This window comes from Theropithecus gelada, chromosome 7b (assembly GCF_003255815.1).
Source record: "Theropithecus gelada isolate Dixy chromosome 7b, Tgel_1.0, whole genome shotgun sequence".
Classification (NCBI taxonomy): domain Eukaryota; kingdom Metazoa; phylum Chordata; class Mammalia; order Primates; family Cercopithecidae; genus Theropithecus; species Theropithecus gelada.
The window spans coordinates 91,495,993-91,521,102 of NC_037675.1; the positions used below are offsets into that span (position 1 = coordinate 91,495,993).

The 25,110-nt window shown below is 44.8% G+C and overlaps 1 protein-coding gene and 1 pseudogene across 1 annotated transcript in view; both read left to right on the forward strand.

Moving 5' to 3' along the window:
* KCNK13 (potassium two pore domain channel subfamily K member 13) overlaps window positions 1–25,110 on the forward strand; it is a 120,211-nt gene that overhangs the window by 18,340 nt on the left and 76,761 nt on the right. The window lies entirely within an intron of this gene.
* LOC112629196 lies at window positions 23,563–24,010 on the forward strand (annotated as a pseudogene).

Consider the following 25,110-nt stretch of genomic DNA (forward strand, 5'->3'; position numbering starts at 1 on the left):
CCGCTAAAAAAAAAAAAAAAAAAAAAAAAAAAAAAATGTCTTAAGTCATTCATTATTTTAATGCTATTGCAAATGAAATGGTTTTCCTGATTTTATTTTGAATTGTTTATTGCAAGTGTGTGGAAATGGAATTAGTTTTTGCATGTTGGTCTTTTATCCTGTGGCCTTGCTACACTAATGTATTAGTTCTAAAAATTTTCAGTTGGTTCCTTAGGATTTTCTATATATATGAATATGTCATCTATGTGTAGAGATAGTTTTAATTCTTTCTTTCCCATCTGGATTTCTTTTATTTCCCTTATTTCATGCTTGACTTAGAACCTCGACTGCAATGTTGAATAGAGACGATAAGAGTGGACCTCCTTATCTTATTCCTGATCTTGAGGGAAATTTTCAGTGTTTCACTATTGAGTATGAAATTGGTTTTGTAGATGGCCTTTACCAGGTTGAGAAAGATCCCTTCTATTTCTGGTTTTTATCACAAAGAGCTGTTAGATTTTTGCCAAATTCTTTTTCCACATCTATTGAGATGATCATGTGGTTTTATTTTTTATACTATTTACATATGTTTTGCACTGATTTTTTTTTTTTTTAATTTATTTATTTTGAGATGAAGTTTCACTCTGTCCCCCAGGCTAAAGTGCAGTGGCGCAATTTTGGCTCACTGCAACCTCCGCCTCCCAAGTTCAAGCAATTCTTGTGCCTCAGCTCCTGGAGTACCTGGGATTACAGGCATGTACCACAATGCCCAGCTAATTTTTTGTATTTTTAGTAGAGATGGGGTTTTGCCATGTTGGCCAGGCTGGTCTTGAACTCCTGGCCTCAAGTGATCCACCCACCTTGGCCTCCCAAAGTGCTAAGATTACAGGTGTTGATTTTTGGATATTAAATCAACCTTAGACTGGGATAAGTCTCACTTGATTATGGCATATAATTTTTTAATATGTTGCTGTATTTGGTTTACTAGTATTTTGTTTAGGATTTTTACCTCAATATTCAAAAGAAATAGGCCAGGCATAGTGGCTCACTCCTGTAATCCTAGCACTTTGGGAGGCCAAGGCGGGCGGATCACCTGAGGTCAGGAGTTTGAGACCAACCTGGCCAACATGGCGAAACCCTGTATCTACTAAAAATACAAAAATTAGCCGGGTGTGGTGGCACATGCCTATACTCCCAGCTACTCAGGAGGCTGAAGCAGGAGAATCACTTGAACCCAAGAGACAGAGGTTGCAGTGAGCTGAGATCATGCCATTGTACTCCAGCCTGGGTGACAGAGACTCTGTCTCAAAAAAAAAAAAACAAAACCATATATATATATGTACCTTTTTCCTTTTCTTGTGCACTTTGTCTTGTTTTGGTCTCAGGATAATACTATAGATCTATAGAATTAGTTGGGGCATGTTCATTCATAGTTCTTGTATCCTTCTGAGGTTGCCCAGGATACTTAACCATGATATGGATGTTCATTAATTTAACCATTCCTCCTATTGTAAGACATAGGTTGTTCCTAATTATTTGCTAGCACAACTGCTTTACAAACCATATTTTCATTGTAATATCTGAATTGTAAATATTTTATAGGTACTGCCAAGTTTTGGAATTTAAATTTTTAAATTTAAATATTGTTAGCTAATTTGCAATAATCTTATTCTCACTGCTAACATATAGTATATTTTTCCTCTCCTGTGGTACTATACAAAGAGCCCTACATAGATAAACTTTCATCCTATGAGGTAGAACTAGTAGTTTCCCCCATTCTATAGGTGAGAAAACTGAAGCACGGAGGTTACATAGCTTGCCCAAAGCCACACAGCTAGTAGATGGTAAAACTTTGTTTCAAACTTTGTTCAGCCGTGATTTAAACTGGGAGAAGCAGTGGGTAGCTGCCAAGATAGTCAAAATTCTAGCGAAAACTGAAATAAAACCTATGGCTCCGGTTCACTATTTCTTTTTGCCATCAGTAGATGGTTTTGTGTTTTATTTGATGTTACTGATCAATATATTTTGCAGACTATTGTTTTGAAGAAACAGGGCTGCCAGGTTATATACTAAGGAAGACGTCTGGGTGTCCCATGCTGGGTTTGAACGGTGTCTCTCCTCCCTGCTTTTCTCCTTAGAACCACACCCAGCACTCATCCGTATCAAATGTAAAGCTCAGTTTGGTTCAGTCAGAATGTATTGAGTTCTTATTATTGGCCCAACCTGACTGCAGGAGTTCTTAAGCCAGGCCCATGGATAGAATTCAGAGCATCTGTAAATGTAGATGGTAAAATAATTCCGTCTTTATATTTACTGGCATCCAACTAACCCCTGACAGACTAACCTTGAGCATGTCTTCCAATGATGAATGATGAATGTAGGTAACAACCCTGACACAGGATGAGCAGGGCCTGTAGCTTTGGCACCAGTGAAATCACAGATCCATTCCCTCCACCTGACAGTCAGGGCAGATCCCTTATCCTTCACCCTCACCACTACCTTAAAATCATGGTGGTTATTAGCCTTAATTTTGTCATTTCACTTTATACATATATATATATTTTTTTTTTTTTTAATTGAGATTGGGTCTCACTATGTTGCCCAGGCTGGTCTCAAACTCCTGGGCTCAAGTAATCTGCCTGCCTCAGCCTTTCAAAGTGCTGGGATTACAGGCAAGAGCCACCTCACCCAAGCTATTATTTCATGATTTAATAACAGAGCACATTTAATGTGTCCCACATTTGTTTCATTGTTTAGTAAGTGTGTTTTAATACGGCGGCTTTTGTAATTTTATACATTTTATTTCATTCATTAAAAATAAATTATTCTAAGACCAATACACTTCCCCAGACTGCTGAAGGCTCCGGTTAGCAGAAAACAGGAATTGAGAACAAGACCAAGGTTAGGCTGGTTTTGAATGAAGGGAAAAAGGGAACCTGCCACTGCCTCCATCCCTGCTTCTCATGATAGGGCATTCATCCACTTGTAGTTGTTTGAAAACGGACTTGAAACACTCTCGTTGCTCAATCACTGTGCGTAATCTCAGCTGTTTGTGATGATTCAGAAACCATTTCAGGATGTTGCCAGGTGCTGAGGGTCATCATTGGCAGCATAATTTACCACAGTCCCTTAGAGCAGTGGGGGAAGAAGCCAGCATTTGGAAATGTCCTACTTATAGAGTACCCTTTGTACAGTGTAGGAGACTTTGTTCAGAGTTCCCGCCCTGCTCCCTTGTCTCTGCCTTCCCAGCTAGTGATGATGTCCTTCTGGTGCTTAGCCCACCACCTACCCTGTGGTTTCAGCATGCCATGTGTCCTTGGCTGTAAATGCTGATTTTGGAGTATATAATATTGCTTCATGGTGATTCAATGCTACTTCTTGCTTAAGTTTACTTATTTATTTATTTTATTTTTATATTTTTATTTTTTGAGACAGAGTCTCGCTCTATCACCCAGGCTGGAGTGCAGTGGTGTAATCTCAGCTCACTGCAACCTCCACCTCCTGGGTTCAAGTGGTTCTTATACCTCAGCCTCCCGGGTAACTGGGATTACAGGTGTGTTGCCAGCATGCCTGGCTAATTTTTGTATTTTTAGTAGAGACAGGGTTTCACCATGTTGCCCAGGCTGGCTTCTTGCTTAAGTTTAAATTAGAAATTGCCACTGGCCTTGGACCAAAGGCAACACACTTTATTAGGTCCACAGATGTTGATGAGTTGGTAAATGTTTAACAACAAGCTTAAAAAAAAAAAAAAAAAGAAAAAGCTCTGATTCATAGTATTTGCCTATTTCTGTGGTGTAAATATTCCCACAATGGCTGATTTCAAGCCACTAAAGTGAAGTCCCTGGAGGCAGAAGGCAGAATAAAGAAGAGATGGGCACAGTCAGTTCTCAGGCACCTTTCCCAGCCACCTCCACCTCACTGCTGTGGACCTCAGAGTGCTTGAGAAAACCTGAATTCACTGTCAACTTTTCAATGTCAGATTTCCCAGTCGAAATATAGATTTCTGATTTCTCTTGGGAAAATGAAAAATCTGGCAATGTCAGGCCCACGTTCCTCCGTGCCAGCCATTCACTGAAGAGGAGCTACAGATGATCCTTTTGGGGAGTGATATGGTTTGGCTCTGACCCCACCCAAATCTCATCTTGAATTGTAACTCCTACAGTTTCCACATGTCATGGAAGGAACCTGGTGGGAGGTGATTGAATTATGGGTTTGAGTCTTTCCTGCGCTGTTCTCATGATAGAGAATGAGTCTCATGAGATCTGATGGTTTCAAAAACAGGGGTTTCCCTACACAAGCTCTCTTTGCCTGCTGGCATCCGTGTAAGATGTGACTTGCTCCTCCTTGTCTTCTGCCATGATTGTAAGGCCCCCCCCCACCCCCCACCGCCCCAGCCATGTGGAATGTAAGTCCATTAAACCTCTTTTTCTTCTCTTTTCAGTCTTGGATATGTCTTTATCAGCAACGTGAAAACAGACTAATAGAGTAAATTAGTACCAGTAGAGTGGGGCGTTGCTGAAAGGATACTTGAAAATGTGGAAATGACCTTGGAACTGGGTAACAGGCAGAGGTTGGAACAGTTTGGAGGGCTCAGAAAAAGACAGGAAAATGTGGGAAAGTTTGGAACTTCCTAGAGACTTGTTGAATGGCTTGGACAAAAATGCTGATAGTGATATGAACAATAAGGTCCAGGCTGAGGTGGTCTCAGACAGAGATGAGGAACTTGTTGGGAACTAGATCAAAGGTGACTCTGGTTATGTTTTAGGAAAGAGACTCAAGGCATTTTGCCCCTGCTCTAGAGATTTGTGAAACTTTGAACTTGAGAGAGATGATTTAGGGTATCTGGCAGAAGAAATCTCTAAGCAACAAGGCAATCAAGAGGTACTATTAAAGGTGCTGCTAAAGGCATTCAGTTTTATAAGGGAAATAGAGCATAAAGTTTGGGAAATTTGCAGCCTGACAATACGATAGAAAAGAAAATCCCATCTTCTGAGGAGAAATTCAAGCTGGCTGTGGAAATTGGCCTAAGTAACAAGGAGCCAAATGTTAATCCTCAAGACAATGGGGAAAATATCTCCAGGGCATGTCAGAGGTCTTCACAGCAGCCCCTCCCATCACAGGCCTGGAGGCCTAAGAAAATAATGGTTTTGTGGGCCAGGCCCAGGGTCCCCGTGCTGTGTGCAGTCTAGGGATTTGATGTCCTGTGTCCTAGCCAATCCAGCCATAACTAAAAAGGGCCAAGGTACAGCTCAGGCTGTGGCTTCAGAGGGTGGAAGCCCCAAGCCTTGGTAGCTTCCATGTGGTGTTGAGCCTGCAGGTGCACAGAAGTCAAGAATTGAGGTTTGGGAACTTCTGCCTAGATTTCAGAGGATATATGGAAATGCCTGGATGTCCAGGCAGAAGTTTGCTTGAAGAGGTGGGGCTCTCATGGAGAACCTCTGCTAGGTTAGCAAGGAAGGGAAATGTGGGGTTGGAGCCCCTATAAAGAGTCCCTATTGGGGCACCACCTAGCAGAGCTGTGAGAAGACAGCCACTGTCCTCCAGACCCCAGAATGGTCAATCCACCAACAGCTTGCACCATGTGCCTGGAGAAGCCACAGAAAATACCAGCCATTAAAGCAGCCTGGAGGGAGGCTGTGTCCCGCAAAGCCATGGGACAGAGCTGCCCAAGATTATGGGAACCCACCTCTTGCATCAGCATGACCTGGATGCAAGACATGGAGTCAAAGGAGATCATTTTGGAGCTCTAAGATTGGACTGCCCTGCTGGATTTCAGACTTGTCTGGAGCCTGTAGCCCCTTTGTTTTGGCCACTTTCTCCCATTTGAAGTGGGAATACCCGATGTCTGAACCCGCATTGTATTTAGGAAGTAATTAACTTGCTTTTGATTTTACAGGCTTATAGGCAGAAGGGACTTGCCTTGTCTGAGATGAGACGTTGGACTGTAGACTTTTGAGTTACTGCTGAAATGAGTTAAGATTTTGGGGACTGTTGGCAAGGCATTATTGGTTTTGAAATGTGAGAACATGAGATTTGAGAGGGGCCAGGGTGGAATGATATGGTTTGGCTGTGTCCCCACCCAAATCTCATCTTGAATTGTAACTCCCACAATTCCCACGTGTCGTGGGAGGAACCCAGTGGGAGGTAATTGAATCATGGGGTGGGTTTTCCCATGATGTTCTCATGATAGTGAATGAGTCTCATGAGATCTGGTGGTTTTAAAAACAGGAGTTTCCCTTTATAAGCTCTCTTTGCCTGCCGCCATCCATGTAAGGCATGACTTGCTCCTCCTTGTCGTCTGCTGTAATTGTGAGGCCTTCCCAGCCATGTGGAACTATAAGTCCATTAAAGCTCTATTTTTTGGACTATAAGTCCATTAAAGTCCATTTTTGCCAGTCTCGGGTATGTCTTTATCAGCAGCATGAAAACAGACTAATAATGGGGAGCTCAGTGCTTCTGGTCCCACCGGCCTAGGCTGACTGCCACCTGCCATTCATCTCTGTGTTTGACCTGTTTCCTGTCCCTTGGCTCAAGTGCCGAGGTTCCTCTTATCTCTGAGATATATGAACCAAGTGATCTTATCACCTAGATTTTTAATCAGAATCCCAAGAAAGAGTTAGAGGGCCCCACATGGTATTATTTTTTTTAATTGTATCCAGTTTGATCGTGTAGCAGTCAAAGTTTTCCTGATGGGGTACATGGAGATTTTATTCCATTCTTGTTGATTTCCCTCTGGGTGTCCCAAATCAGTAGACTCAAGAGCTTTTCCACTTAGAATATTTAATTACTGAGAATCGAACCAGTAAAGAATGAACTCTATGGCCGGCTAAAGGTTTTCCTATGGGAAATTAAGACCCACTAACTGGAAACGGTGAAAAGTGACAAGTTCAGAGGAAACTCAGTACAGTCATTAAAAATGTATCAAGTCCTATACAGTAGGCAGTTGACGCAGCACAGTCAAAGAAAAATAGCATCTCTAAGGTCTTGTTGGATACCATCCATGTTGATTTTGGATAATGACCAAAAGCCTGTTTCTGGGGGGAAGACTGCTCTTAAACCTGGAATGCAGAACACTGGGCATGCCAGCGGCCTCATTATTTATGAGTTCCATGCAGACAGTGACGCGTGGAGGGTAAAAGACATGCCAATACCCTGTTCTCGGTGGGGTAGAGTGCTCCTGAAGGTGATTTAGGAAGTGAGGTTTGAAACAGAGTCTATGGGGAGAGTCCTGGAGTTACCAGGGCTGGCAGGGGAGAAAGAGAAGACCATCAGAAAAGCAGTGGTGGCTGTGTTAAGAATTACATTATTGTGTACTTACCTAAACATTGGCAAGGATGCTGTTATTTAAGAATAAAATCAATTTCATATTGGGAAAGAGAGCTCTATTCTTTTTTTTTTTTTTTTTTTTAGACAGAGTCTCACTCTGTTGCACTCCGGAGTGCAGTGGCACAATCTTGGCTCACTGCAAGCTCCGCCTCCCAGGTTCACACCATTCTCCTGCCTTAGCCTCCCGAGTAGCTGGGACTACAGGTGCCTGCCACTACACCCGGCTAATTTTTTGTATTTTTAGTAGAGATGGGTTTCACCATGTCAGCCAGGATGGTCTCGATCTGCTGACCTAGTGATCTGCCCACCTCGGCCTCCCAAAGTGCTGGGATTATAGGCGTGAGCCACTGCGCCCAACTGGGACCTCCATTCTTAAAGACACTTTTTGCAGACATTAACCTTGCAAAACATTTTTAGTGACTCCTCTGTGAACAACTCCGTGTTGATTGGGAGGCAGAGAGAAACCCACCGCTAAAACACATCCATCCATGCAGCTTTTTCTTTCTAAAAATTGATATTCAATGAAAAGAGGAGAGGCTTTGTCATGGGGAAAATGTAGGTTATGAAACACAGATACAGTAAGGGCACAGTTAAAAAGAAGGAACAACACTGAGGTTTGCAGGCAAGAGATAAGGAAACATGGAGGACAGAGGTCAAAGGGAGCATTTTGGAGGAGCAGGAAAGCCCTCTAGTGATTAAGAGGGTGGGTGGGATCAAAAGATACAAAAGACCAGCTTTTCAGAATTGAGTGTTTTTATTTCTCTGCCTTTAAAGAAGCATCACAAGGCCAGGCTTGGTGGCTAATGCCTGTAATCCCAACACTTTGGGAGGCCAAGGTGGGAGGAGTTTGAGACCAGCCTGGGCAACATAGCGAGACCCCATCCCTGCAAAAACTAAACAATTAGCTGGGCGTGATGGTGCATGCCTGTAGTCCCAGCTACTCAGGAGGCTGAAATGGGAGGTTTGCTTGAGCCCAGGAGGTCGAGGCTGCAGTGAGCCATGATCACACCACTGCACTCTAGCCTGGGTGACAGAGTGAGACCCTGTCTTAAAAAAAAAGCATCATGATACTCAGAAACAGGCAAGGGAGACCAAACACCCACCATTTATTAGACCCTCAATTTGCAGTAGATGCTAAGCTTCCTCTGGGTATGGGGCAGACACTCTAAATAGGGGTACCAATTCCAGTAATTAAATGTGTTGAGCCAGGCACTGTACTAAGTGCTAATGTGAGTGCATCATCTCATTGGATCCTCACAACAACACTCCATGCGAGATGAGGAAACAGAAGGAAATTTGCTCCTCACTGCACAGCCAGCAGAAAGAGAGGCAGATCCGCCTGGCTCCAGGGCCTACGCTCCTTCTAGATGTCTGTGTCACCCTCAAAGTCTCAGACTGTATTGTGAACTAATTAACTAGTTGAGCAGAACGTTTCCCAAACGCATGATGTAGAATTGCTATTGTTCTCCCAGCACTGATGAAGAAAATTAACTTGCAATAATATCTGTTGGAGATGGAGTCAGTCCCATTTCCACTTGATTTTATTCTTCCTTGATAGTTTTCTGAATAAAAGCCTGTTACTATTGCCCTAATTTCTCTTTGCCACCTCTACATTTTAAACAAATCTAGGGCAAGTCAGGAAGCAGGATGGATGCTTTTGATGCTATATTCCGAGGCACCCCTGGTCCTCCCCAGCGTGCCCAGCCTAAATTAGATGAAGTGGAAATGTTGCGAAAGGGCTGAAGGGGCCCCCATGGAGAGCAGATGGTGGTTGGGGTTATTTGAGGTTTCCTGTGGAGATTCTCTGTCTCCCATTCACTTGCGGAGAACATTATGGGCTGTCTCAGTTCTATAGGGTGGCATCCCTCCCAGCCATCCTTCCCGAGCATTGTAAAGTTTCCTTATTCATGGGTAGAGATTTATGTCAAATCCTCATTCCTGGAACTCTGGAATACAGTCTTAAGTCTTTCTTGATATTTGGATTGCCTTGAATGTGCTTATTGCCTTGAATGGGATTTGTTTTAATGGGATTTACGGGGGGTGCCATTTTCCACATCTGGCCTCTTTCTCTCGTGACATCAGATCTCTTAACTTCTGCTTGAGCTTTCACTCCATGGAGAATGGTGAGACAGACATCTCTGAGGTCGTGCTGTCTGCATGGAACCAGGAGCTACTTGTCTGTCTCTATCTCATTCCCCTGTGCGTGTCTACACCTTGCACAGGGCTGGCATGCCATAGGCCTCAGTAAATATTTCCTGAGTAGATGAATCAATGGAAACTACATCCCATATGCTTTGAATGTAATGTACTTGCATTGTCTCCACTGAATGAGAACCAGGTATTCACATGACCTCTCAAAGTAATTGTTTCTTCTGACAGCCAGAAGTACCATGAGCCAGCCATAACACTTGTCTAGTGTTTGTTCAACTGAATTTTCACCAGTGAGGCAAATACAAAGGGCTTGATTCTCATAATGAAACTGATTCTATTTCTTGTAATCTATGAGTCAACATCAGAGTATGGAGTACTTGCTTAACTTGCTTCCTCTTCCTGTGGCTAAAACAGATCAAGTCCTAGCTCACGTCAACTCAAGTCCTAGCTCCAGTCAGCTCAAAGGAGACAAGACTCAGTCCACATTTCAGGGGCAGCACAGCACCACTGGGTTTATTTGGCACCTGGAGGATGATGGTCTTCATAATCAGGGACGTTTCTTTTTCTTTTTTCTTTTCTTTCCTTTTTTTTTTTTTTTTTTTTGAGACAGAGTCTCGCTCTATTGCCCAGGCTGGAGTGCAGTGGCGCGATCTCGGCTCACTGCAAGCTCCACCTCCCGGGTTCATGCCATTCTCCTGCCTAAGCCTCCCAAGTAGCTGGGACTACAGGCACCCGCCACCACGCCCAGCTAATTTTTTGTATTTTTGGTAGAGACAGGGTTTCACTGTGTCAGCCAGGATGGTCTCGATCTCCTGACCTCATGATCCACCTGCCTCAGCCTCCCAAAGTGCTGCTGGGATTACAGGCAGGAGCCACTGTGCCCGGCCTACCAGGGACTTTTCTAAGAATTAAAGTTTTGTCTAGAATTGTGTTTGTCCCAAATTGTTTTTATCTTAACCATTTTGGTGAACGCATTTAAAATAAATGGATTACGTGTTACCCCGCCTCTTCAGAAAATGTGTGCCAAATATAATTTAAGCCCTTTTGGATGTTTGAAGTTCATCTTTATGGGCAGAGAATCACAGCGTTTCTGTCAAAAAAGGCAACACCATCAAGGAACCACTGCGGCTAGCTTTATTTGTCCCTACATTAATCTGTGATATCTAGAGTCCTTTCTTTTCTCAGATGTCCTTTGTGCTGAGATCAAGTGGCTCTTTCTAACAGGGGTGCACAGCATGATCTCCTAGGAAACTAAAAAAAATGTATAACTGCCTCGATTACTTGACTGAGCTTTTGATTCAGTAGCTCTGAGGTAGAGCCTTGGTAGCGCCATTTGAAACAAACACCAAAACTTCCTAAAGCGATTCTGATTTTTGCTCTTCCTTGAGACTCAGCGTTACAGTCAACGTATCTTCTGCTGCTTCTAATCAGCTATCTTATTTTTTTTCCAGATGTGTTTGGGTGAAGACCCCAGAAGGGCCTCTTTTTTCTTTTTTCCCAGTAAGTTAGAGCATTATTCTCAAACTTGTTCAGATGGTCTAAGAGTGGAAAAACTTAAGCTGGTTTTTTTCTATTCTCTCACTCAACAACGATCAACACAGAAGGCTTCTGTGACCAGATGGAGTACTTGCTTAACTTGCTTCCTCTTCCTGGGGCTAAAACAGATCAAGTCCTAGCTCACCTCAACTCAAGTCCTAGCTCCAGTCGACTCGAAGGAGACAAGACTCAGTCCACACTTCAGGGGCAGGGTATTATCCTACATATCAAGCAAGCTGGTGTCCTCTGCAGCAAACACCATCTGGATGTCTAATTCAGTTCAATTCTGACACTATCTATCTGGAGATAGGGTCAGATCTCACAGGTCGAGGGCTCAGTCCCTATCTGCCCCCCACCTTCAGGTGTCAATTGCAGGCTCCATGTTTGACCTGTGCTTCGGACTGACTGGCAGTAAATCAGGTCCCACAACTCCCTCCTTAGCTTTGCTTACTTTACTAGAGTGGCTCACAGAACTCAGGGAAACACTTCGGTTTACTGGTTCACTGTAAAGGATATTACAAAGGATACAGATGAAGAGATGCATAGGATAACACCTATAGGAAGAGGTGTGGAGCTTCCAAACCCTCTCTGGGGTGAGCCACCCTCCAGGAACGTCCATGTGTTCAGCTATCTGGAAGCTCTCCAAACCTTGTCCCTTTGGGTTTTTATAGAGATTTTATTATATAGATATGATTGATTAAACCATTGGCCGTTGGTGATCAACTCAGCCTTCAGCTCCTCTCCCCTTCCCGGAGGTTGCAGTGTGAGGCTATAAGTCCCAACTCTCTAATCATGCCTTGGTCTTTCTGGTGACCAGCTCCATTCTGAAACTACCTAAGGGCTGCCAGTCAACAGTCAACTCATTAACATACAAAAAGACATCACATTAGAGAATCTACAGATTTTAGGAGTTATACACCAGGAACCAGGGACAAAGACCAAATATGTATTTTACAATATCACAGACAGTGAGATGCCTGAATTCTTAGTCATCTTTGCAAAATGCAACAAGACATAATAAATTATTATCTTGTAAAAACTAGGAACAATTTGATTAGCAGTATGTATGACCATGTTTTCTGTATTATCTTAGTCAAGGCCCTTTTGCTTGCAAATATTAGGAACTAACTTGAATCAGCTCAAGACAAATTGTAGATTGTATTGTAAGGATACATACAGGGGTAGTTCATGGAACTGCAGGGCAGGAAGCAAATTTGAGACTTACAACAGTGCTAGGCCAGAAAGTGGAAAATCAGCAAGAATTGGCGGCCATTTTCTCGGGCTCTTATCTTTGCTTCTCTCTTTCTTTTGCTTTTGACTTCTACTTTCTGCTTCTTCCCATTCTTGGCTGCTGATGGCCACCCCCCAGCCCTGAGTTTTTGTCCCCTCAGTTGAAACAACTAACGATGACTGCCTACTGTTTCTTAATCCCAAGTTACCTTCCTGAGAGAATCTGATTGGCCAAATGTGGGGGTCAGGTGTTTATCCCTTGTCCAGTCAGGTGAATCTTGGGGACTTGGATCCAGCAGCACAAACATGGCTGCCTCAGTGAAGGGGAGCAGGAGATGAAACCCAAACCTTGTTTTCTGTATTTTGTTCCACCTCTTAGCATAAACCCTCCTTCCTATACACCCAGAGATGCCTCTGCCCAGTAGAACCAGCTGTCTTAGTTCGTCTTGTGTTGCTATAACAGAATACCTGAGCCTGGGTAATTTGTAAAGAAAAGAGGTTTCTTTAGTTCATAGTTCTGCAGGCTGGAAGTTCAAGGGCGGGACCCTGGCTTCTGGCAAGGGCTTCCCGTGCTGCACCTTTTTTTTTTTTTTTGAGACGGAGTCTCGCTCTGTCGCCCGGGCTGGAGTGCAGTGGCCGGATCTCAGCTCACTGCAAGCTCCGCCTCCCGGGTTCACGCCATTCTCCGGCCTCAGCCTCCCGAGTAGCTGGGACTACAGACGCCCGCCACCTCGCCCGGCTAGTTTTTTGTATTTCTTAATAGAGACGGGGTTTCACCATGTTAGCCAGGATGGTCTCGATCTCCTGACCTCGTGATCCGCCCGTCTCGGCCTCCCAAAGTGCTGGGATTACAGGCTTGAGCCACCGCGCCCGGCCCTGTGCTGCACCTTAACAGGGTGGAGAAGGTTAAAGGGGAAGCAGACAGGCATGAACCCCGGGGGCATTCTGGCTTTATAACAACCCACTGTCAAGGGAACTGATCCATTCCCATGGAAACTAATCCAGTCTCACCAAAGTGAGAACTCACTCAATGCCACAAGAATGACACCAAGCCATTCACGAGGGATCTGCCCCCATGACCCCAACACCTCCCTCTAGGCCCCACCTTCCACCACCACCACATTGGAGATCAAATTTCAGCATGGATTTTGGTGGGGACATATTCAAACCATAGCCAAACAATAGCACCAGCCGTCTCCTTGACTGCCACAAGCTGTATTCCCCATCCCTGATGGGAGAATATTCAAAGTCCTGTTGAGCTGCAGCACACAGAGGCTCATGTTCCCCAGATATGAATGCTCACCAGCTGCCATTTGTAGACTAAGCAATCAGATTAAACCTGCACAACACGCCCAGTATACAAATACTGGAAGAAAAACAAGACAATCACAATAAACCGTTCCTCTTTAGAGAAAGGAATAGGGTATAGGAACCCCTATGTATCTCTCATCCAGTTAATCCATTAGTAATGAGTGTATAATGAGGGGCAGAGAAAGGGGAAATGGGACTCTTTTTTTTTTGAGACAGAGTCTCGCTCTGTTGCCCAGGCTGGAGTGCAGTGGCGTGATCTCGGCTCACTACAACCTCCACCTCCCAGGTTCATGCCATTCTCCTGCCTCAGCCTCCCGAGTAGCTGGGACTACAAGTGCCCACCACCATACCCGGCTAATTTTTTGTATTTTTAGTAGAGATGGGGTTTCACCGTGTTAGCCAGGATGGTCTTCATCTCCTGACTTCGTGATCTGCAGGTCTCAGCCTCCCAAAGTGCTGGGATTACAGGCATGAGCCGCTGTGCCCGGAAAAAATGGGAGTCTTTAAATCCAGTCCTACTCAAACTAACATAAGCAAACAAGGAGAATTCATCACAAGGATCCAGCTCTTTCTTTCTCAGTGTTCCAGGGCAGAAACTTCGCTCCTGGGGAGGGGATGACTCTGTCTGTTCCTGGGCCGGCATCTCATGCATCTGCCTCATGTGTCTGTCTCCCTGCTCCACGTGTCACACACTCACCTACGGATTCATAGACTTTAAAATGTGAATTCAGAAAACCTGGATGTTCCCAAGTACCACGGGGGCCACACATCATTTCAGGTAACACATGGAAGACAGTGTATTTTATTAATGGCTATTTCATTGGCATTTATTATTTATTTCAATTTTTGTTTATTTAAATGGCACACAAAAATACTCTGATTTCTTGGCTCTCATTGCTTAGGGTGAAGTTAAGTTAAAGTTTTGAAGTGCTATAATTTATATAACAATATTAAGCACGTGACCACCCAGGCTGAAGGTCAATGTGATCACATCACAGAGAAAGCCCTTCTGGAGACCGTGAAAACCCCACCTGCAGCTGGGCACGGTGGCTCACGCCTGTAATCCCAGCACTTTGGGAGGCTGAGGTGGGTGGATCACCTGAGGTCAGGAGTTCGAGACTGGCTTGGCCAACATGGTGAAACTCCATCATTACTAAAAACACAAAAATTAGCCAGGCATGGTGACAGGTGCCTGTAATCCCTGCTACTTGGGAGGCTGAGGCAGGAGAATCGCTTGAACCTGGGAGGTGGAGGTTGCAGTGAGCTGAGATCATGCCACCGCACTCCATCCCGGGCGACTGAGTGAGATTCGGTCTCAAAAGAAAAAAAAAAAAAAAAAGAAAAGAAAAGAAAGCCCTATCTACATTGCATTGGGGATGGGATTGTCCCCCTTAATTGATTTCTCTCTCATTACCAAGGACTACTAGGATTCTACTGCAAATCTTTAGAAAATAATTTTGTATTTACCTTTGAAATTAAAGAACAAGGCCAGGCGCAGTGGCTCATGCCTGTAATCCCAGCACTTTGGGGGGCCGAGGCAGGTGGATCATGAGACCAGGAGTTCAAGACCAGTCTGGCCAAGATGGTGAAACCCCATCTCTACTAAACATACAAAAATTAGCCAAGCGTGTTGCCAGGTGCTTGTATTTCCAGCTACTTGGGAGGCTGAGGCAGAGAATTGCTTGAACCCAGGAGGCGGAGTTTGCAGTGAGCCGAGATCGCGCCTGCACTCCAGCCTGGGCGGCAGAGCGAGACTCTGTCTCTATTAAAAAAAAAAAAAAGAACAAAAATCACCTACTATTCAGAATGACCACTTATGTTTTTGTGCGATTCTTCCCAAACACTGTGTATATGGTTGTAACATAGTTGAGATGAGATATGTTTAAATATGTTAGACCACTCTGCTTTCTCAGTAAGTAGAGTTTTCTCAGTGCTGTTGAACTTTCATGTGAGGAAAGTTCAGGACTGTGCATTGCCTCTGACATTGTTAGGAGCAACTGCAGGTGTAGAGGCTGTCCGACATGGAACTCTTCACCCTTATTCAAGATACCCCTTGGTGGCTTTGTAAATGTCCTAAATAAAGCGCTGCATCTTGTTTCTTGTTAATGACCTCTTCTTCCTTCAAGTTGAGTATATGAAAAATTCCAGGAAAAATAGAATGCTCATGGATTTGGCTCCAGGAGATTGAGGATTGATTTATCCATAGAGTGAGTTATTAGAAAGGTGTTTCTTGGCTCAACAATTGGCTGTATATATAGCATCAAGCTTCCCATTTGGGACAACTAGGGAGAAAAGTGCTGATTGTTTAGGCAAATATTGAGGACTCTAGATGAAAGTCATTGCGATTGCACAGCAAAGTAAACCCTGCGTAATTGAAGCAGCGCGCCAACAGCCGTGACAACCTGACCGCACAGCAGATAAATAGACAATAGATGGGTGAGATGTTCACAGCATTCTTCACAAGGATCTGGGACCTCTGCTCGAGGGGGAGGGTCCCAAAGCCAGATCCTTTCTCATACCAAACCAACATAATTTTTCCTTCCAGGGGAGGCAAAAAGCAGGGCAGACCGTCCCAAATTTGTGCTTATTTGGCTTTGACATACACACAAAACTCACATCTCCTTCCCTGATGGAGACTAAGAACCCAACTAACCGTGCAGCTCTGGATTCTTCTGAAGCTGCTGTTCTGTTTGCACATTACCTGAGGCTCAGCTTGCTCCTGCCCCTCCCATCACAAGCCAGTATTAAAATTAATTTGCACGTTCTGTGTTAGGAAGTACCGAGGGGCCAGAATAAAGTTTTTTGGAGTCGATCCCACTTTGGAGTTAATAGCATCGATAATCTACACCTGGATCATTAGGGTTTGGCCACAGAAAAAAAGAACTCAATGAAACTAAAAATATCTTCATTTGGGAACCTTGATGTAAACAAGTGAGTCCATGTTTCCACCCAAGAAACTCTATAATAGGTGCTGTGGCTGCATTTTGGTGACCTGTTTATCGCTGGCCAAATCTCAAACCTCAGCAACGCTGGCCCTAATGACATCTAAACTGGAAGCTGATTTCTGCGTGAAATTACATTCAACAAGCCACTTTCTGGCTGGTTCTGGTGACCTCGGGGACATGAGGCCTTCTTCTGTTTGCTGGAGAGAACATTGCCTACCTAATAGAAGAGGAAGGTCTAATCAGTCTCAAGGATGTCAGGCAGGCCTCAAAGTGTGAAGCAGTGGATTGAACAAAGGAAAGCAGTAATTTTATCAGATTAGTAGTGGCTATTTTTACAACTTTGATTTGTCCACGTGAAACAGTGGAATGATTCTGAAAAATAGTCTGAAGAGCTGCAACTTTTAAAATTGTATTTGCATCTCAGCAGTAGGTTGGTTGGTTGGTTTTTCCCGGGACGGGGCCTTGCTTTGTCACCCAGGCTGGAGTGCAGGGGCATGATCACATCTTATGCAGCCTGCAACTCTTGGGCTCAAGTGATCCTCCCACCTCAGCCTCTCGAGCAGCTGGGACCACAGGTGTGTGCCACCATGCCCGGCCAATTGTTTTATTTATTTGTAGAGATAGAGTTTCACTAGGTTGCCCAGGCTGGTCTCAAACTCTAGGGCTCAAGCAATCCTCCCACCTCAGCCTCCCAAAGTGCTGGGGTTACAGGTGTTACTAGATATTTGAGTCAAGCAGATGCTTCCACGTGCTTTCCAACTAAGGAGGTTGCAGTGTATGGTGGAATTACGTCATTTGAGGTGTTTCAGTCGCCTGTTCAGTTTCTCTGTCTGTGACATGGGGTGGTAACAATCACACCTCAGAGTTGTGCTGAGGAGTAGACCAGGTGACATAGGCCGGGTGTTTGGAACCATGTCTGCTTCACAGTGGGCGCAAAATACATTTTTTGCCCCTGTTGTTCAGTCTCTCTCTGAAATCACTTCTGGCACCAAATGGGCAGGAGATTTGATTTCTCTGAAATCTCGATCTGAAGTCCCAGCACGTCTCCACTCTTATATCTTGTCCTGGACCTGTGTGTTGTCCTCGTATGGCAAAACCAATACCTAGACGAGGGGTCAGGGGCACCACATTCAGAAATTCTCCCACTGGGTGGGACTGCAGGAGAGGGATACAAGACTACAAATTGGGTTCAGTGTATACTGCTGTGGTGATGGGCGCACCAAAATCTCACAAATTGGCCAAGCATGGTGGTTCATGCCTGTAATCCTAGCACTTTGGGAGGCCGAGGCAGACGGATTGCCTGAGCTCAGGAGTTTGAAACCACCCCAGGCAACATGGTAAAACCCCGTCTCTCCTAAAATACAAAAAAATTAACTGGGCGTGGTGGCGCGCTCCTGTAATCCCAACTACTCGGGAGACTGAGGCAGGAGAATCACTTGAACCCGGGAGATGGAGGTTGCAGTGAGCCAAGATCATACCACTGCACTCTAGCCTGGGCGACAGAGTGAGACTCCTCCAAAAAAAAAAAAAAACCTCATAAGTCACCCCTAAAGAACTTTCTCGTGTAACCAAATACCACCTTTCCCCTGAAAGCCTGTGGAAATAATTTTTTTTTTTTTTTTTTGAAACGGAGTTTTGCTCTTGTTGCCCAGGCTGAAGCATGATCTCGGCTCACTGCAACCTCCGCCTCCCAGGTTCAAGTGATTCTCCTGCCTCAACCTCCCAAGTAGCTGGGATTACAGGCATGTGCTACCACACCCGGCTAATTTTGTATTTTTAGTAGAAACGGGGTTTCTCCATGTTGGCCAGGCTGGTCTCGAGCTGGTCTCAGGTGATCCACCCACCTCGGCCTCCCAAAGTGCTGGGATTATAAGCATGAGCCACCTCACCTGGCCGGAAATAAAAAGTTTTAAAAAAGAAATCCCTCCATTGAAATGAACTCCTCCAGATCTATAGGGGCTCCAGGAATTCCCTTTAAGGCAGAATGTGCAGCTGTGATGTAGAACTGGTAACAACACCAGCCAGCATACCGAAAGTTCACTGGCTGCAGATTCAGCTCATAACTCTCCCATCAACTATAGTATCTTCATTAATTGATGTAAAATGGAAGCTTAGAAGAATCAAGTAAGAATCTTGCCTGTGCCACAGTGCTGGGTGGCAAAGGCAGGATTCGATCCTGGATGATTGGACTCCGGTGCCCATCATCTCAACCCCTGCCCTACACAGCCACCTTCAGAATGTTGTCTTCTCTCCTGTCTCCTTCCTGGTTATTGGGAGTCAATGACACCGACAGCAGAGTCTCTCCCATGAGCCACTGTGAAATTCCTCCCATGATTCTCATAGCCTTTGGGAAGTGGTGCTTTTCCACAGAGCTTCTCAGTCAGTATGGCTGTGCTTAGACATTAACCTGACTTTTTGTCTCCCTGTGGGTTGCTGTCTTCCAGTTGAGTTGCCAAGCTTTCATCTAAGGTATTAGACATTAGATTTGGGGGAATTTGAGTTCTGTTAACATTCTGGGACTTCCCCCCCCCCCAACTTTTATTTTAGATAAGGAGGTACATGTGCAGGTTTGTTACACGGGTATATTGTATTCAGGTAATAAGCGTGGTACCCAATAGGTAGTTTTTCAACCCATGCCTCCCTCCCGCCCTGCTCTAGTAGTCTGCAGTTTCTGTTATTCCCATGTTTATGTCTGTGGATGCTCAATGTTTAGCTCCCACTTATAAGTGAGAACATGCAGTATTTGGTTTTCTGTTCCTGTGTTATACATTTAGGATTATGACTGCCAGCTCCATCCACATTGCTGCAAAGGACATGATTTTGTCCTTTTTTAAGGCTGCATAGTATTTCATGGTGTATATGTATATATAATACCACATTGTCTTAATCCAGTCCACTGTTGATGGGCACCTAGGTTGATTCCATGTCTTTGTTATTGTGACTAGCAAGGTGAGGAACATACAAGTGCATTTATCTCTTTTGAAAAATGATCTATTTTCCTTTGGTATATACCTACGAGTAGGATTTCTGGATCAAATGGTAACTCGAAGTTCTTTGAGAAATCTCCAGACTTCTTTCGACGGTGGCCAAAATAACTTACATTCCCACCAACAGTGTGTAAGTTTTCCCTTTTCTCTGCAGCCTCGGCAGCATCTGTGGGATTTCAAGGGCAATCTGAGTTATTTTATCCAGGATCTTTTCCCCTGAAAAATAATGCAGGTATTTTTGGAGATTGAAACACACATGAAAACTAGAGCATCCTGTCCACCCCAGAGAGACAGACAGGTTTTCTTTTCTTGTGGGACGGAGTTTCACTCTTGTCGGCTGGAATGCAATGGCGTGATCTCGGCTCACTGCAACCTCCGGCTCCCGAGTTCAAGCAATTCTCCTGCCTCAGCCTCCCGAGTAGCTGGGATTATAGACTTCCACTACCACGCCCGGCTAATTTTTGTATTTTTAGTAGAGACGGGGTTTCACCATGTTGACCAGGCTGGTCTCGAACCCCTGACCTCAGGTGATCTGTCCACCTTGGCCTCCCAAAGTGCTGGAGTTACAGGTGTGAGTCACTGCACCAGGCCCAGACAGGTTTTTTGTTGTTGTTTCTCTCTCTCCTGGACCAGAGAGATCTCTAAGTGCATCTCCTACCTCTAAAGACTTTGCCTTTTCAGCTTCCATTCTCAGCAGCTCAATGAGGCACGGGCCGTACCCAGATGTGTAAGATCAGTCTCTAGGCTTGCTGAAGATCCCGTCTTTGCCTCTTCACATTCCTGTTGGGCAGGAGTTAGCTTCTCTTGTCTCTTTTTCTCTCCTGATCTTTTCCCTTTTCTGACAACTCACTCATCTCACTCCTCCACTCAGTTTTCCTTTGACATGAATTTTTCTCTTCTCAGCCGAGCCTCCTAATCTTGTTCTTCCTCAAGGACACCTTGGAATAAAAGCCTGGCATGGCCCTGAGTGCCTCCTCCTCCTGCGTACGCCTTTCGGCCCCTCCCTGCATTCTTGTTGGGTGTCAGGAACTGAGTGGTTTCTGGGTTTTCTCTCCAGACCCCTTTCCCCTCTTATAACAGTAACGTTTATTATTTCCACAGAGACTCTTTGAAATCTATGATCCTGGAGGCCATTCTTTGATGAGTTTCTGGAAACCTCACTGAAAACATGTTCTCTGGAGACGGTTTTCTCTCTTGGCACAGCAGCACCCAGATGGCAAAAAGACAACTTGTCCCTGTCACACATGCATTCCTATCTTTGAGGACTCTTGGGATTTGCTTGACAATAGTATCTCTTTTATGTCTTTGAAGCCTTTGTGTGATCACTTGAGGAATCCTGCCAGAATTGTCTCACAAGGACGACGTGCATTCCGTTTCTTTCCTGGGCCACGTGTCCTCCTGGGATGGTCAGATTAAGCCCAAGGGAGACGCCATCCTATCCAGGTTGGGCAAGGAAGGTGGAAGAGTCTCAGGGAGTTCTTTTTCTTATGAGGTGTCACCGTCTTGAACTTGGGGATCAGCTACTTTCTTTTCTTTTCTTTTTTTTTTTTTTTTTTGAGAGTCTCACACTGTCACCCACGCTGGAGTGCAGTGGCACGATCTTGGCTCAGTGCAAACTCCACCTCCCAGGTCAAGCGATTCTCCTGCCTCAGCGTCCCAAGTAGCTGGGATTATAGGCATGCACCACCACGCCTGGCTAATTTTTGTTTTTCAGTAGAGATGGGGTTTCACCATGTGGGCCAGGCTGGTCTCAAACTCCTGACCTCCAGTGATCTGCATGCCTCGACCTCCCAAAGTGCTAGGATTACAGGCATGAGCCACCAGCCAGGATCAGCTACTTTCCAATTCCGTTTTGCTACGTGAGGTAAATGGGTTATGTAAATAGGGTGAGGTTGGGTCCACCCATCCATCCAAAGCATTCAGCAGCACCGTGTCTCTCATTCACACTGGTCTCCTGTCTCCTGATTGTCCAAGCTCCTTTCTTCTTCAGGCCCTTTTCTTCTCTCAGCTTTTTATAAAACTGGGTCCCCATCTTCAGCCTCACCTGAAGACATGAGATCTTCTCTCACCCCCTTGGTGAAGTGGTCCTCACCTCACTTATTCCCTCTAGAGTCCTTACCTGAAATTACAGATGTTAGAGGAAAACGGGGTCCCTTGACTTTAATATACAGGATAAATCAAGTGACAGAACAGCCAACATTAGAGCAACACAAGTTTTTATACAGTTGATGGGGACGTTCTGTGTATGCACACTAAGTACCACCCACCCAGTGGCCTTGGGTTGTGGTCGTTGAGGGTACTAGGGTACTCATGGGTTAGAGTCCCAAGCTTTGAGTTTTAACTGCAAAATCCATTGTCTCCCCAAATCAAGGAAGTTTTTTTGTTTTTTGTTTTTTCCCTTCTGGCCATTTTTCTTGAAGACCCTTGAATCCAGCTCTAAACAGACAAGGACAGGCAGAAATTTGTGTCCAAAGAGAGCCAGGCACATTCATTTTATCACTGTAATATCTGCATATGACATAAAATGTCCTGGGTTAAAAATAATAACAGTCCAACAAAGGTTTCATGCTTCCTAGTAAGACTGCATGATGAGCATTGTCCAGGCCTTGGCAAAAGCAGGGCCATAGAAGGAGGTTTACTATGGAGACAAAGAGCCCTCCAGAGACCTGGGCAGGCTGAGCCGGCAGTGCTGGTGGCAGGGGGCCAAGTCCTGGTTGGGGTCTGAATTCTTGGGTGTCTGGTTCTTCTGACACTAGTTAACCCCTGTGACCTTGGGCAATCCCTCTCCCCGGGTTTCAAGGCCTTTGGAAAAAGAGGTGATTCAATCGGAATAGTTTTGCCCAACTCCTATAATACCTGCCAACTCCATTTTTATGTTAAAAAAAAAAAAAAATTTATGAGCTGGATGCCACAACACCCCACAGTTAACATAGAACTTCTGAAGAGATCTTATTTTGACATACTGTACCATTTGAAATGTTTTCCACATCACATACTAATATGCAAAATAAGAAAGGTACTGGGCGCAGTGGCTCACACCTGTAATACCAGCACTTTGGAAGACTGAGGCGGGCAGATCACCTGAGGTCAGGAGTTCGAGACCAGCCTGGCCAACATGGTGAAACCCTATCTCTACTAAAAATACAAAAATTAGCCAGGCATGGTGGCTTATGCCTGTAATTCCAGCTACTCGGGAGGCTGAGACATGAGAATCATTTGAACTCAGGAAGCAGAGCTTGCAGTGAGCCGAGATCTCACCACTGCACTCCACCCTGGGTGACAGAGCGAGACTATGTCTTTTAAAAAAAAAAAAAAAAATTTTATGATACTATCATGAAATTTTATAAATATTTATTATCCTGAAATGAAATTTTATAAACTATGCATATATTTTAGAAAGACATTATACTACCCTAATTATAAAAGAATAAACAACAGAAAACATTTATAGTAAAATAATGTGGGCTGGGTGCAGTGGCTCACACCTGTAATCCCAGCACTTCGGGAGGCCAAGGCACATGGATTGTTTGAGGCCAGGAGTTCCAGACCAGCCTGGCCAACATGGCGAAACCCCATCTCTACTAAAAATACAAAAATTAGCGGGGCGTGGTGGTGCATGCCTGTAGGCCAAGCTACTCTGGGAGGCTGAGGCAGGAGAATCGCTTGAATCCAGGAAGCAGAGGTTGCAGTGAGCTGAGATTGCGCCACTGCACTCCAGCCTGGGTGACAGAGTGAGACTCCATCTCAATATATATATGTATAAAATCAATATATAAATGCTAGGGTCTGACTGTAATGAAGTGCTCAGGTGTTTGTACCTACAGGTAGGCTGACACGGGTGCTCTGTACTGCACACCACCGCATTACTGTCCACGATGAGATTGCCTGAGATGGTGCACATTTGGTTACTCTTAAAATACATGTTGAGCCTTCCCTCAGCTTATAGGGCAGTTGCCTTCCTGGAAATTTCAGTAAACATTAAAATTGTGAAAAAACAAAGAGTATGTTTATTTGTAAAACAAGAATTAGGTTTGGCTCAATAGCCATGCAATACCTGCAACTGAGGATTCTTCCCCGGGAGACCGCAGCCTGTCAGCATGGCTCAAGAGTCTGTGAACTGCAAAATCCAGCCTGGGAAGGTGGTTGTGTTCATCAAGCCCACTTGCCCATTCTGCAGGAGGACCCAGGAGATCCTCAGTCAATTGCCCATCAAACAAGGGCTTCTGGAATTTGTCGATATCACAGCCACCAGCCACACTAATGAGATTCAAAATTATTTGGAACAGCTCACAGGAGCAAGAACGGGGCCTCGAGTCTTTATCGGTAAAGATTGTTTAGGCAGGTGCAGTGATCTAGTCATCATGCAATAGAGTGGGGAACTGCTGATGCGACTAAAGCAGATTGGAGTTTTGCAGCAACCACAGAGCAGGCCACATGCTGACTTCCCTCCTCAAGAGCTGGATGGCATTGCACATAATGACAGCACTTCCTGGTGGATGAATTTGGGGGGCACAAACAGCTTTTTTCTTCTTTTGGCTCAGTATTTAAGAGTGGATCAACTTGCTTTTAACCACGGGGCCAAGAAAGTTGACAGGTCATCTTGGTTTTCTTCTTGATGTGCTCTTTGGTTTTCAGAAGACTGTGATGAGTTCTGGCCTAGGATTCGCCCACTGACCCTCAATTGTTCTTTCTCTTTGGCACGCGTTTCTTACTGTTCTCTGCGTGTCGGCATGCCCCTGCCTCTAAGCCAGTGTTTTTCAACTATGTTTATACAGACTCCTTCTCTACAATGACGAATCCATAGTTGGTTTTCTGCTACTGCCCATTAGCTGAAGTCATTTTTCTGCTTGACTTTATGGAGTTGGTGTTATGAAATCAGTGGGTATTCTGAATGTGTTCTTTCAAACTACATGCATCTCTCCGGAGATTCAACCCCACCCTATCCCATCCCACCTTGGGAATCACTGCTCTGAGCCAGTGTTGTCCACCTTGTCCTCTCACAGATCTCACAGGAAATGGTCAACAATTCTGTGAAAGATTCTGTGAAAGATCTCAGGACCCAACTGGAGAAATCATATGAAAAGTTAAGCATAGTTGGTCTTGCTGTCACGTGGATCAGAGGCACAAGTGCAGAGGCTGTAGTCATGTGGAACACTCTGTTATTTAAGATGGCCATCCATATAATCCTGAACACTATGTATTTATTTGATTTAGAGTGCCAGCAAAAATTAAAGCACAAAATGTAAAACATCTGAGAAAACTTACAGCCCCCTACCCCAAGAGTGTATCTGGGAAAGAGCCCCCAATGCTTTGAAAACTTAAGAATCCTCTATCATGGGCCGGGCGCGGTGGCTCAAGCTTGTAATCCCAGCACTTTGGGAGGCCAAGACGGGCGGATCACGAGGTCAGAAGATCGAGACCATCCTGGCTAACACGGTGAAACCCCGTCTCTACTAAAAAAAAAAATACAAAAAACAAGCCGGGCGAGGTGGCGGGTGCCTGTAGTCCCAGCTACTCAGGAGGCTGAGGCAGGAGAATGGCGTAAACCAGGAGGCGGAGCTTGCAGTGAGCTGAGATGGTGCCACTGCACTCCAGCCTAGGCGACAGAGCAAGACTCCCGTCTCAAAAGAAAAAAAAAAAAAAAA